Source organism: Hyla sarda, chromosome 6, assembly GCF_029499605.1.
Source record: "Hyla sarda isolate aHylSar1 chromosome 6, aHylSar1.hap1, whole genome shotgun sequence".
Classification (NCBI taxonomy): domain Eukaryota; kingdom Metazoa; phylum Chordata; class Amphibia; order Anura; family Hylidae; genus Hyla; species Hyla sarda.
Genome location: NC_079194.1, coordinates 194,711,307 through 194,723,532, shown reverse-complemented (window position 1 = coordinate 194,723,532; position 12,226 = coordinate 194,711,307).

Sequence of the window (12,226 nt, the reverse complement as noted above, 5' to 3'; positions counted from 1 at the left end):
AGCACATAGATTCCCCCATGTTAGGCAGCACATAGTTAGAGCCCCCCTTTAGGCAGCACATAGATTCCCCCATATTAGGCAGCACATAGTTAGAGCCTCCCTTTAGGCAGCACATAGATTCCCCCATATTAGGCAGCACATAGTTAGAGCCTCCCTTTAGGCAGCACATAGAGCTCCCTTTAGGCAGCACATATTTAGATCCCCGCTTTAGGCAGCACATAGATTCCCCCATATTAGGCAGCACATAGTTAGAGCCCCCCTTTAGGCAGCACAATGTGATTTGCACTAGTGTGACAATGAGCAAAAAAGGTTGCCAGAGGAGTTCCCCTTTTAAGCAGAGGTCCCCAACCAGGGTGTCTCCAGCAGTTGCAAGACACACGGACTGAACTTATAGCCCTTTTAATACTGTAGTTAGTTGCTTGAAGGAAATTAAGTTTTACACTGGAGTACCTCTTTTAACCAGCAGTTCCCTCCCAACCAGGGTGCCTCCAGCAGTTGTAAGACACACGGACTGAACTTATAGCCCTTTTAATACTGTAATTAGTTGCTTGAAGGAAATTAAGTTTTACACTGGAGTACCCCTTTTAACCAGCGGTTCCCTCCCAACCAGGGTGCCTCCAGCTGTTGCAAGACACACAGACTGATATTTGAGCCCTAAAAAGGGCTTTTTTGGGGCTGTCCTTAAAGCAGATGTTACACTAGTGCTTTAGGAGTAAAGTGGACCCTGAATACACCACCTAGCAGCAACCTAGCTATCGCTTCCCCTATTACAGCAGGAGCAGCTTCTCAGTCCCTCCACTTTCTAAGCCTGCAGCATGCCGAATGAAGGTAAAATGGCATCCGAGCAGGAGGTAGAAGGGTCTGGAAGGGAGGGACTGCCGCTGATTGGCTGCTGACTCTGACTCAAAGGGTCAAAGTTTACCGCAATGTTAAAGTATAGGAGGCGAATCGAACTTCACATATGTTCGCCAGGCGATGCGAACGCGAACATGCTAAGTTCGCCGGGAACTGTTCGCCTGAGGAAGTCGCTTTGTGACGGAACGCGTGGGGCTCTGGCGTGACCCCGTCCTTTTGTTATTGGATGTCTATCTCTGTCTCTCGCCTATCACTCAATATTGAACATTCATTTATTGTTATGCTTATTTTTTATGCTTGAGCAGGATAGGTATTGGGACATAGTGTTATTATCTGTTATTATTGCACTGTGTGTTTGATACGGACGGGGTCACTCACTTGTGGGAGGGGGTTCATGGCCCTTCCCCAGGGTTGTGCTATGCCCTTGTTTGGGCTATTTTAATGTTTTTAAATGTTTCCCTATATACTGATTGTTGAGTCATATAATATAATAAAAGAACTTCTGTATTTTCATTAATATATTGGTGGTGTGCGCTCATTTCAGTGAATTTCTTTTGTGTCCAGTGGCTTGTTTATTGTGTGACCAGTTGTCGGTTGTAATGCCATCACTCACTTTACCATAAAATGTATGGCACAACCAAAAAATACTATTTGTGCGGGGAAATTAAAAAGAAAACCACAATTTTGCAAATCTTGGAAGGTTTTGTTTTCACGCCATACAATTTACGGTAAACATGCCGTGTTCCTTATTCTTTTGGTCAAGACGATTAAAATGATACCCACTTTTCTATTACTGTTGAGCTCACAAACTTTTTAACCAAATTGGTGTAGTGCTCTGTGGTGGCCATTCTTGCTGTGATGTTTTGTCTGTGGGGTGGTGTGGCCCAGAGTCGGGGGCTTGGTCGGGCAGCAGTAGGGCTTGCCAGCCACTGGGTCATTCCCCCTGTGTGCTTGGTGTCACGGAGGCAGTGGTCGCCATCCGGCACTAAGCCAGTTTTAGCTTAGAGACCCACTCTGACTAGGTGGCCTTGACGTGGTGAGTGGGCTTGTACTTTTTGATCAAAATGTATACTAACAACCTGTTAGTTTTTGAAATTTTGCTGAGAAGCAAGTAGATCAAAATACAAGTTGTGGATTTGCGGCTTTCTATTTCTCTATTTTTGTGTTTGCTGAAACCAATATAATAGTTAAAGGAGTACTCTGGGGAACTAAACCCATAACCCATACTTTCCTTCTTATCAACCGATCTAAATATCATTCATTAGCTAAATAGAACAGTTCCCCCTCATTGGTTGTCACTTACATGCATGAAATAGGGGCAGGACATCATCCAGCAATCCACTCTGTCTTTGTCCAAATCCTTCTCTGAAGGCAGCCCCTACCCTCCTAAGAGACACAGACCATGTGGTTTCTGCCCTCCACTGATGAGTCATGCTTTCTTTAGTGCTGAGAACTCAGAGGTGGGTATGGTCTCAGCCAATCAGACAGTGAACCTCTCATTGCTGCTCAAAGCAGGAGGGTGGGGACTGCTCTCAGAGAGTGAGCTGGAAGACAAAGCAGAGCTGTAATGATTGCTGGAAGATGTAGGCAAGATGAGGGGAGGATGGCAAAAAATATCAAGCAGCTAGAGAAGACATGTGGGCAGGATGGTTTACAGGGAACATATTCAGGTAGTGTGGTGGCTTTGGAGATTTTATATATATATATATATATATATATATATATATATGTGTATATATATATATATATATATATATATATATATATATATATATATACAGAGTGTGAGCCCTTGCAACGGTGTAAAATTGCCCTCCCCTTGTTGTCTCGTATTGGCCTTTGTGCTGATTGGCACATAAACCAGAAAATCATATGATAACCTGGGATTATCATGTGATATGCTGGTCACCTGACATGATGCCACCACCCCCTGATCCCCATGCTTCCTCTTAATTTCAAAACGCCATGATTTTTACATATCTTCAGCATTTTTACTGCTTCTGTAAAAGTCCAGGAGTTCTGTGATCTGAGCAAACTGTAAAGTTCGGTCAAATCCGGGTTCACCACGGTCTTCTCGCTCATCTCTACTATTGATCTATGCAAACTTTGTTCAAATGACAATACCTATTTCAACTTGTTTCCTTCATCCAAGTCATACCTGACATACATACTATAGCTGTTCTCATTCCCTTCTCCTTACTGGAAACATAAAAGTTGATGACACCTTTCAAGTGTACTACAAGCTGTTACTTATGTGGAGTCTGCTCACAGCAGTAATATGTCTTGACACGCTTTGTTTACTATGCCCTTTGACATACAACTAGGCAGATGCAAAACATATGCAAAACATAAAGCAGCTATGCTCCAATTCAAAACCTAGGCCCAACCTACCATTTAGAATTCTGGTGTCTTAAGTGGCAGAGGAGTTTCTCTGACTTCTTCTCTGCTCCCCCTATAGCTGAATCCCTGTATTTGCCAAAATACACATTAGCTTACCAATGAACATATTAAAGGGCTTGGTCTAAGAGGACCCATAGTCTCCTCTGCACAGGTATCATAAACAGGATAGGATGAGTGCAAATTTTGCCTTTTCGGCCCAGAAGCCTCATGATACACTTTTATTTAGTGTCATGCCTAGGTAGCTGTCTTGCGTCACTAAAAGCCTTTGGCATGAGCCTTGCTTACCTAGTTTTACTCTATTAAAGGGGTATTCCAGGCCAAATTTTTTTTTTATATATCAACTGGCTCCGGAAAGTTAAACAGATCAGTAAATTACTTATATCAAAAAATCAATCCTTCCAATAGTTATTAGCTTCTGAAGTTGAGTTGTTGTTTTCTGTCTAACTGCTCTCAGATGACTCACGTCCTGGGAGCTGTGCAGTTCCTATGAGGATATTCTCCCATCATGCACAGCTCCCGGGACGTGACATCATCATTGAGCAGTTAGACCGAAAACTTCAGGAGCTAATAACTATTGGAAGGATTAAGATTTTTTAATAGAAGTAATTTACAAATCTGTTTAACTTTCTGGAGCCAGTTGATATATATATATAAAAAAAAGGTTTTGCCTGGAATACCCCTTTAAGCTCCTGATATCCTGAGCTCATACTCACTATTACTTAACTTCCAATGTACAGATTGAGATTCCATAAAGAAGCTTATGAGATGGCAGTTAACATTTGTTTTTAACCCCTTAAGGACGGACCCATTTTTTACCTTAATTACCAGGCTCTTTTTTTTTTGACGTGTCTCTTTAACCCCTTCCCGCTATTGGACGTATGCATACGTCCAGGCGAATTACACGTTCGCGCAAATGGACGTATGCATACGTCCAAGCGATCTCCTGCTCTGCCGCGGGCAGCGCAGGAGATCGCGGGTGGGACTCAGCTGTCAATCACAGCCGGAGTCCCACCGCAGCTGCCGGGGCCGCGATCGCGCTGGTCCCGGCAGCATTAACCCCATAGATGCCGTGATCAGTTCTGATCACGGCATCTACGGTGTTTGCAGGGGGAGCGCTCTCCCCCTGCCCATCAACGGCGGCGCCGCGATAAAATGAGGGGGATCGAGGGTGTCCAAGACACCCTCGATCCCCCTTGAAGAGATAGGAGTGAGGTGGCAGGGTTGCCACCCCTCCTATCCCTGCTATTGATCGGCGGAGCGGCCGACCAATAGCAGACTGGGGGCGGGGGGGTTAAAGTTCGGTTCCCCCCGCTATGCCCACCCATCGGTGTCCGGGCACAGCGGGGGGAACCATGTAATGGCGGCGGCGGCGATCACTTACCCGGCGGCGGCGGCTGTGATCACGGCGGCGGTGGAGGTAAGTATGACGCCGCGTGTCCAGAGTCTGTTGCCTAGCAACATCTGCAGGGCGACAGTTTAGAGAGTGGTCTCTAAACTGTCGCCCTCCAGATGTTGCAAAACTACAACTCCCACCATGCCTTGACAGCTGTTTGCTGTGTTGGCATGCTGGGAGTTGTAGTTTTGCAAGATTTAGAGGGGTTCAGGCTGGAGATCACTGACAGTGGTCTCTAAACTGTAGCCCTCCAGATATTACAAAACTACAACTCCCAGCATGCCCAGACAGCAGTTTGCTGTCTTAGCATGCTGAGATTTGTAGTTTTGCAACATCTGGAGGGCTACAGTTTAGAGACCACTGTCAGTGATCTCCAGCCTGAACCCCTCTAAATCTTGCAAAACTACAACTCCCAGCATTCAGGAACAGCAAATGGCTGTCTCGGCATGCTGGGAGTTGTACTTGCGTGCTCCAGCTGTTGCATAACTACATCTCCCAGCATTCTTTTTGGCAATCAGTACATGCTGAGAGTTGTAGTTCTGCAACAGCTGGAGGCACACTGGTTGGGAAATACCGAGTTAGGTAATAGGTTCTATTACCTAACTCAGTATTTTCCAACCAGTGTGCCTCCAGCTGTTGCAAAACTACAACTCCCAGCATGCACGTTCTGTCAGTGCATGCTGGGAGTTGTAGTTCCCCCCCCTCCCATGTGAATGTACAGGTTACATTCACACTGGCGACAGATTACAGTGAGTTCCCTGCTTCAAGTTTGAGCTGCAGCCGCAGCTCAAACTCCTAGCGGGAGACTCAGTGTAATCCGCCGTCAGTGTGAATGTAACCTAAAAAACACTACACTACACTAACACAAAATAAAGAGTAAAGCACTACATATACACACGTACACTGCCCCCCCCCCCCACCACCACCCCTTCCCCCCCAATAAAAATGAAAAACGTATCCTACAGCAGTGTTTCCAAAACGGAGCCTCCAGCTGTTGCAAAACAAAAACTCCCAGCATTTCCGGACAGCCATTGACTGTCCAAGCATGCTGGGAGTTTAGCAACAGCTGAAGGCACCCTGTTTGAGAATCACTGGTGTAGAATACCCCTATGTCCACCCCTATGCAAATCCCTAATTTAGGCCTCAAATGCACATGGCGCTCTCTCACTTCGGAGCCCTGGCGTATTTCAAGGAAACAGTTTAGGGCCACATATGGGGTATCGCCGTACTCGGGAGAAATTGCCTAACAAATTTTGGGGGGCTTTTTCTCCTTTTACCCCTTATGAAAAGGTAAAGTTGGGGTCTACACCAGCATGTTAGTGTAAAAAAAAAACATTTTTGTACACGAACATACTGGTGTTGCCCCATACTTTAAAATTTCACAAGCGGTAAAAGAAAAAAAGCCTCCAAAATTTGTAACGCAATTTCTCCTGAGGACGGAGATACCCCATATGTGGGCGCAAAGTGTTCTGGGGGCGCACAACAAGGCTCAGAAGGGAGAGTGCACCATGTAAATTTGAGGTCTAAATTGGTGATTTGCACAGGGGTGGCTGATTTTACACCGGTTCTGACATAAGTGCAAAACAATAAATACCCACATGTGACCCCATTTTGGAAACTACACCCCTCACGGAATGTAACAAGGGGTACAGTGAGCATTTACACCCCACAGGTGTCTGACAGATCTTTGAAACAGGGGTCTGTGAAAATGAAAAATAACATTTTTAAATTGCACAGCCCACTGTTCCAAAGATCCGTCAAATGCCAGTGGGGTGTAAATTCTCCCTGCACCCCTTATTACCTTCCGTGAGGGGTGTAGTTTTAAAAATGGGGTCACATGTGGGGGGATCCACTGTTCTGGCACCACGGGGGGGCTTTGGAAATGCACATTACCAAAGTCTCTCTCCAAAAGCTCAATGATGCTCCTTCTCTTCTGAGCATTGTAGTTTGCCCACAGTGCACTTCACGTCCACTTATTGGGTATTTCCATACTCAGAAGAGATGGGGTTACAAATTTTGGGGGGTATTTTCTGCTATTATCCCTTGTAAAAATGTAAAATTTTGGGGAAAACAAGCATTTTAGTGTAAAATTTTTTTTTTTTTTTACATATGCAAAAGTCGTGAAACACCTGTGGGGTATTAAGGTTCACTTTACCCCTTGTTACGTTCCCCAAGGGGTCTAGTTTCCAAAATGGTATGCCATGTGTTTTTTTTTTCTGTCCTGGCACCATAGGTGCTTTCTAAATGTGGCATGCCCCCAGAGCAAAATTTGCTTCCAAAAAGCCAAATGTGACTCCTTCTCTTCTGAGACATGTAGTGCGCCAGCAGAGCACTTTTCATCCCCATATTGGGTGTTTTCTGAATCGGGAGAAATTGGGCTTTAAATTTTGGGGGGTATTTTCTGCTATTACCTTTTTTTAAAAATGTAAAATTTTTGCTAAACCAAGCATTTTTGGTAAAAAAAAAATTTTTTTTTTTACATATGCAAAAGTCGTGAAACACCTGTGGGGTATTAAGGCTCACTTTATTCCTTGTTACGTTCCTCAAGGAGTCTAGTTTCCAAAATGGTATGCCATGTCATTTTTTTTGCTGTCCTGGCACCATAGGGGCTTCCTAAATGCGACATGCCCCCCGAGCAAAATTTGCTCTCAAAAAGCCAAATATGACTCCTTCTCTTCTGAGCATTGTAGTTCGCCCGTAATGCACTTCAGGTCAACTTATGGGGTACCTCCATACTCAGAAGAGATGGGGTTACAAATTTTGGGGGGTATTTTCTGCTACTAACCCTTGCAAAAATGTGAAATTTGGGGGGAAACACACATTTTAGTGAAATTTTTTTTTTTTTTTTTTACATATGCAAAAGTCATGAAACACATGTGGGGTATTAAGGCTCAGTTAATTCCTTGTTACGTTCCTCAAGGGGTCTAGTTTCCAAAATGGTATGCCGTGTTTTTTTTTTGCTGTTTTGGCACCATAGGGGCTTCCTAAATGCAACATGCCCCCAAAAAACCATTTCAGAAAAACGTACTCTCCAAAATCCCCTTGTCGCTTCTGAGCCCTCTACTGCGCCCGCCGAACAATTTACATAGACATATGAGGTATGTCCTTACTCGAGAGAAATTGGGCTACAAATTCAAGTATAAATTTTATCCTTTTACCCCTTGAAAAAATTCAAAAATTGGGTCTACAAGAACATGCAAGTGTAAAAAAATTAAGATTTTGAATTTTCTCCTTCACTTTGCTGCTTTTCCTGTGAAACACCTAAAGGGTTAAAACGCTTACTGAATGTCATTTTGAATACTTTGGGGGGTGTAGTTTTTATAATGGGGTCTTTTATGGGGTATTTCTAATATGAAGACCCTTCAAATCCACTTCAAACCTGAACTGGTCCATGAAAAATAGCGAGTTTGAAAATTTTGTGAAAAATTGTAAAATTGCTGCTGAACTTTGAAGCCCTCTGGTGTCTTCCAAAAGTAAAAACTCATAAATTTTATGATGAAAATATAAAGTAGACATATTGTATATGTGAATCCAAAAAAAAAAATATTTGGAATATCCATTTTCCTTACAAACAGAGAGCTTCAAAGCTAGAAAAATGCAAAATTTTCAAATTTTTCATCAAATTTTGGGATTTTTCACCAAGAAAGGATGCAAGTTACCACTATGTTAAAGTAGAATATGTCACGAAAAAACAATCTCGGAATCAGATTGATAAGTAAAAGCATTCCAGAGTTATTAATGTTTAAAGTGACAGTGGTCAGATGTGCAAAAAAGGGCTGCGTCCTAGAGGTGAAAATGGGCTGTGTCCTTAAGGGGTTAAATGGTATTAAAGGGGTATTCCAGGCAAAATCTTTTTTTATATATATATTAACTGGCTCTGGAAAGTTAAACAGATTTGTAAATTACTTCTATTAAATAATCTTAATCCTTCCAATAGTTATTAGCTTCTGAAGTTTTCTGTCTAACTGCTCAATGATGATGTCACGTCCCGGGAGCTGTGCATGATAGGAGAATATCCCCATAGGAACTGCACAGCTCCCAGGACGTGAGTCATCAGAGAGAAGTTAGACAGAAAACAATAACTCAACTTCAGAAGCTAATAACTATTGGAAGGATTAAGATTTTTTGATAGAAGTACCGTATTTATCGGCGTATAACACGCACTTTTTAGGCAAAAATTTTTAGCCTAAAGTCTGTGTGCGTGTTATACGCCGATACACCCCCAGGAAAGGCAGGGGGGAGAGGCCGTCGCTGCCCGCTTCTCTCCCCCTGCCTTTCCTGGGGTCTAGAGCGCTGCTGTCGGCCCTTTTCACCCCCTGGTTATCGGCGCCGCTGCCCGTTCTGTCCCCCTGACTATCGGTGCCAGCGCCGATAGCCAGGGAGAGAGAAGCGGCGCCGACAGCCAGGGGGAGAGAAGGGGCAGCGGCACCCATTGCCGGCGCCGCTGCCCCGTTGCCTCCCCCCATCCCCGGTGGCATAATTACCTGAGTCGGGTCCACGCTGCTCCAGGCCTCCGTCGTGCGTCCCCGGCTTCATTGCTATGCGCTGAACGGCGCGGCGCATGACGTCAGAGCGCCGTGCCGTGCATAGCAACGACGCTGGGGACGCATGACGGAGGCCTGGAGCAGCGCGGACCCGACTCAGGTAATTATGCCACCGGGGATGGGGGGAGGCAACGGGGCAGCGGCGCCGGCAATGGGTGCCGCTGCCCTTTCTCTCCCCCTGGCTGTCGGGGGGTGAAAAGGGCCGACAGCAGCGCTCTAGACCCCAGGAAAGGCAGGGGGAGAGAAGCGGGTAGCGACGGCCTCTCTCCCCCTGCCTTTCCTGGGGGTGTATCAGGGTATACACGCGCACACACGCACCCTCATTTTATCATGGATATTTGGGTAAAAAACTTTTTTTACCCAAATATCCTTGGTAAAATGAGGGTGCGTGTTATAGGCCGGTGCGTGGTATACCCCGATAAATACGGTAATTTACAAATCTGTTTAACTTTCCGGAGCCAGTTGATATATTAAAAAAAGTTTTGGCCTGGAATACCCCTTTAACTTTAGAACGCTTTTTCTAAGCGGAGCGATTCTGAGATTTTTTTTTTGTGACAAATTGTACTTTACATAAGTAGTGCGGTAAAAGTGATGTTATTTTTATTCTGTGGATCAGTACGATTATGGCAATACCCATTTTATATCGCTTTCTATGTTCTTTTTTCTTTTCTGAGCTAAATTCTGTTTCTGCCATTCATTTTCCAACAGCCATTACTTTTTATTTTTCGTCCAACGCCATTGCTTATTTGTTGCAGGATGAGCTGTACGTTTTATTAGTATAATTTTTGTGGTATGTGCTAGCTTTTGATCTTTTTTATTCGTACCAAAATTTGTACCAAATTTGGCAAATTTTGTGCTTTTATTTATTTTATTTTTTTAAGGCACTCACCGTGCGGGATAATTTGCATTATAGTATTTTAGTACACATCATTACAGACGTGGCAATACCTATTATGTATATGATTTGTGTCTTTGATCTTTTTTGGTGATAATACAGGGCTTTTATTGGGAAAGGGGCATTTTTTTCATTTTTATTTTTTCATATTTTTATTGAAGAATGTTTTATTTTATTTTGTACACTTTTTACAGGTCATACTATGCTGCAATACATTTGTACTGCAGCACAGTATGACCCGATCCGCTGCACACAGTACAGCCTGTGCGATTCAGCCTGTGGCTGGATCTCACAGGCTTCCGTAGCAGGCAGACAGGAGTTCATGATCTGACCTCATGCTCCCATAGCAACCAACTACGACCCGCGATTGTATTGCGGCACCGCCGTTGGTGAACAGGGGGGGCGTGTTCCCCCTGTCAGAACCATAGATGCCGTGATCAGGATTGATCACGGCATCTATGGGGTTAATGTTGCCGGGACCAGCTCGATCATGGCCCCAGCAGCTGCAGCGGGTCTCCTGTTGTTATTGACAGACAGCCGGGTCTCGCCACCGATCTCCTGCGCTGCTCGCGGCAATGCAGGAGATCGCTAGGACGTATGCATACGTCCCAGTGCGCAAACTTGTTGGGTGCTGGGACGTATGCATACGTCCTATGTCGGGAAGGGGTTAAAAATAAATTTGCAGACCATATTTGTAAAACACTAGACTTACTTTCTTTCCTATAAAAATAATGGCACAACACTTGTAATAGTGTCAGTTCACACTTATTGGCAAATAAGCTTAGCAGGAACAAAACACTCTAGGTGGCACAGAGTGTTTGAACATTCTCAGTGCTGTAAACAATAGAGCTTTGACCTCAAAAAGATCAATATTGTCTCCACATGGACCACACAACAGAGCTGCCATTCTCTAGAATATAGCACTGATAAATATCAAATATCACTTTTCCCGGATGCCGCTCTTGTAGCCAGGTTGCTTCTACCCTCGTCCCAGCCACTCAGGCTTGATTGACATCTCCTACTCAGGATGTCAATCACACCTGAATGAAAGCATTGGGACCACATGCCTTTGTGGCTTCACTCCATATCTACTTTAAAAGCACTTGGACCAGCAAATACAGCATTTTTCCATCAATGTGCAGCAACACAGAAAAGATATGGGTGCAGCAAGCAGAATTAGGGGGCCTTAACAGGTTTTCCTAGGCCAATCTCCTGGAGTACACTGGACTCTAATTTCTCTTCAGGCTGGCTTCAAACACATTCCTTCCTACCCTACTGTTGTCATACTCCAGGGATGTAGCCTTCCACAGCCTAAGCAATCTTAGCTACCCTCAAGGAAGGCACATCTCTCACACACCCCTGCAGGTACCCAGGATTAACCCATGGCATGTTAGAGATAGTCTGCACAGAGCCCTGCAAGTTGACCTTTCCTGCTGCTGGACTTCTAGAAATCACATCTCTCCAACTGCCTCTAGTGACACTCTCCATTCCTTGCTAGATGATTTTGCAGTGTAACATCTCAATTGCGGCCCCTCAAAAGCACCCACTCACATCCTACCTCCTCTCCTAGCCTTTCACTGTTAGTGTCACCCAAGGCTCTTTCCTTGGGCCCCTACTCTTTTTTATTTATACCCTTGGCCTGGGAGATAATATAGAATCCCTTGACCTTAAGTACCAATTCTATGCTGAAAACAACAAATCTACCTCTCAAGCACTGATGTCATCCCCTTCCTATCCAAAATACCAGATTGTCTACCAACCATGGGGGACATTTATCAAAGCATTTAGTAGATTATTTTTTTGCTTAAAATAGTCGCAAAAAAGTCGCACGTGCGACTACGCTCTTTTTTCTGCGACTTTTTGCATGTTCAGTGTCCTAAGCAAAAAATAAAAATCTTGCTTAACAAAGCAAAAAGTGATTTTTGACTTGCAGTGGTCAGAGATTTATCAAGTGCGAAAGTCACAAAAATGTTGCATCGCATGAAAAAAACCTACTAAATTTACTCCAGCTCAGACATGGAGCAGAAAAAGCCACTACCAAAGCAAAAAAAGAAAAAGTGCTTAAGTGAAAGAAATTTATCAACAGGCTGAAACCAGTTGATAAATAAGTCGCACATAAGCAAAAAAAATAGTAAGAAA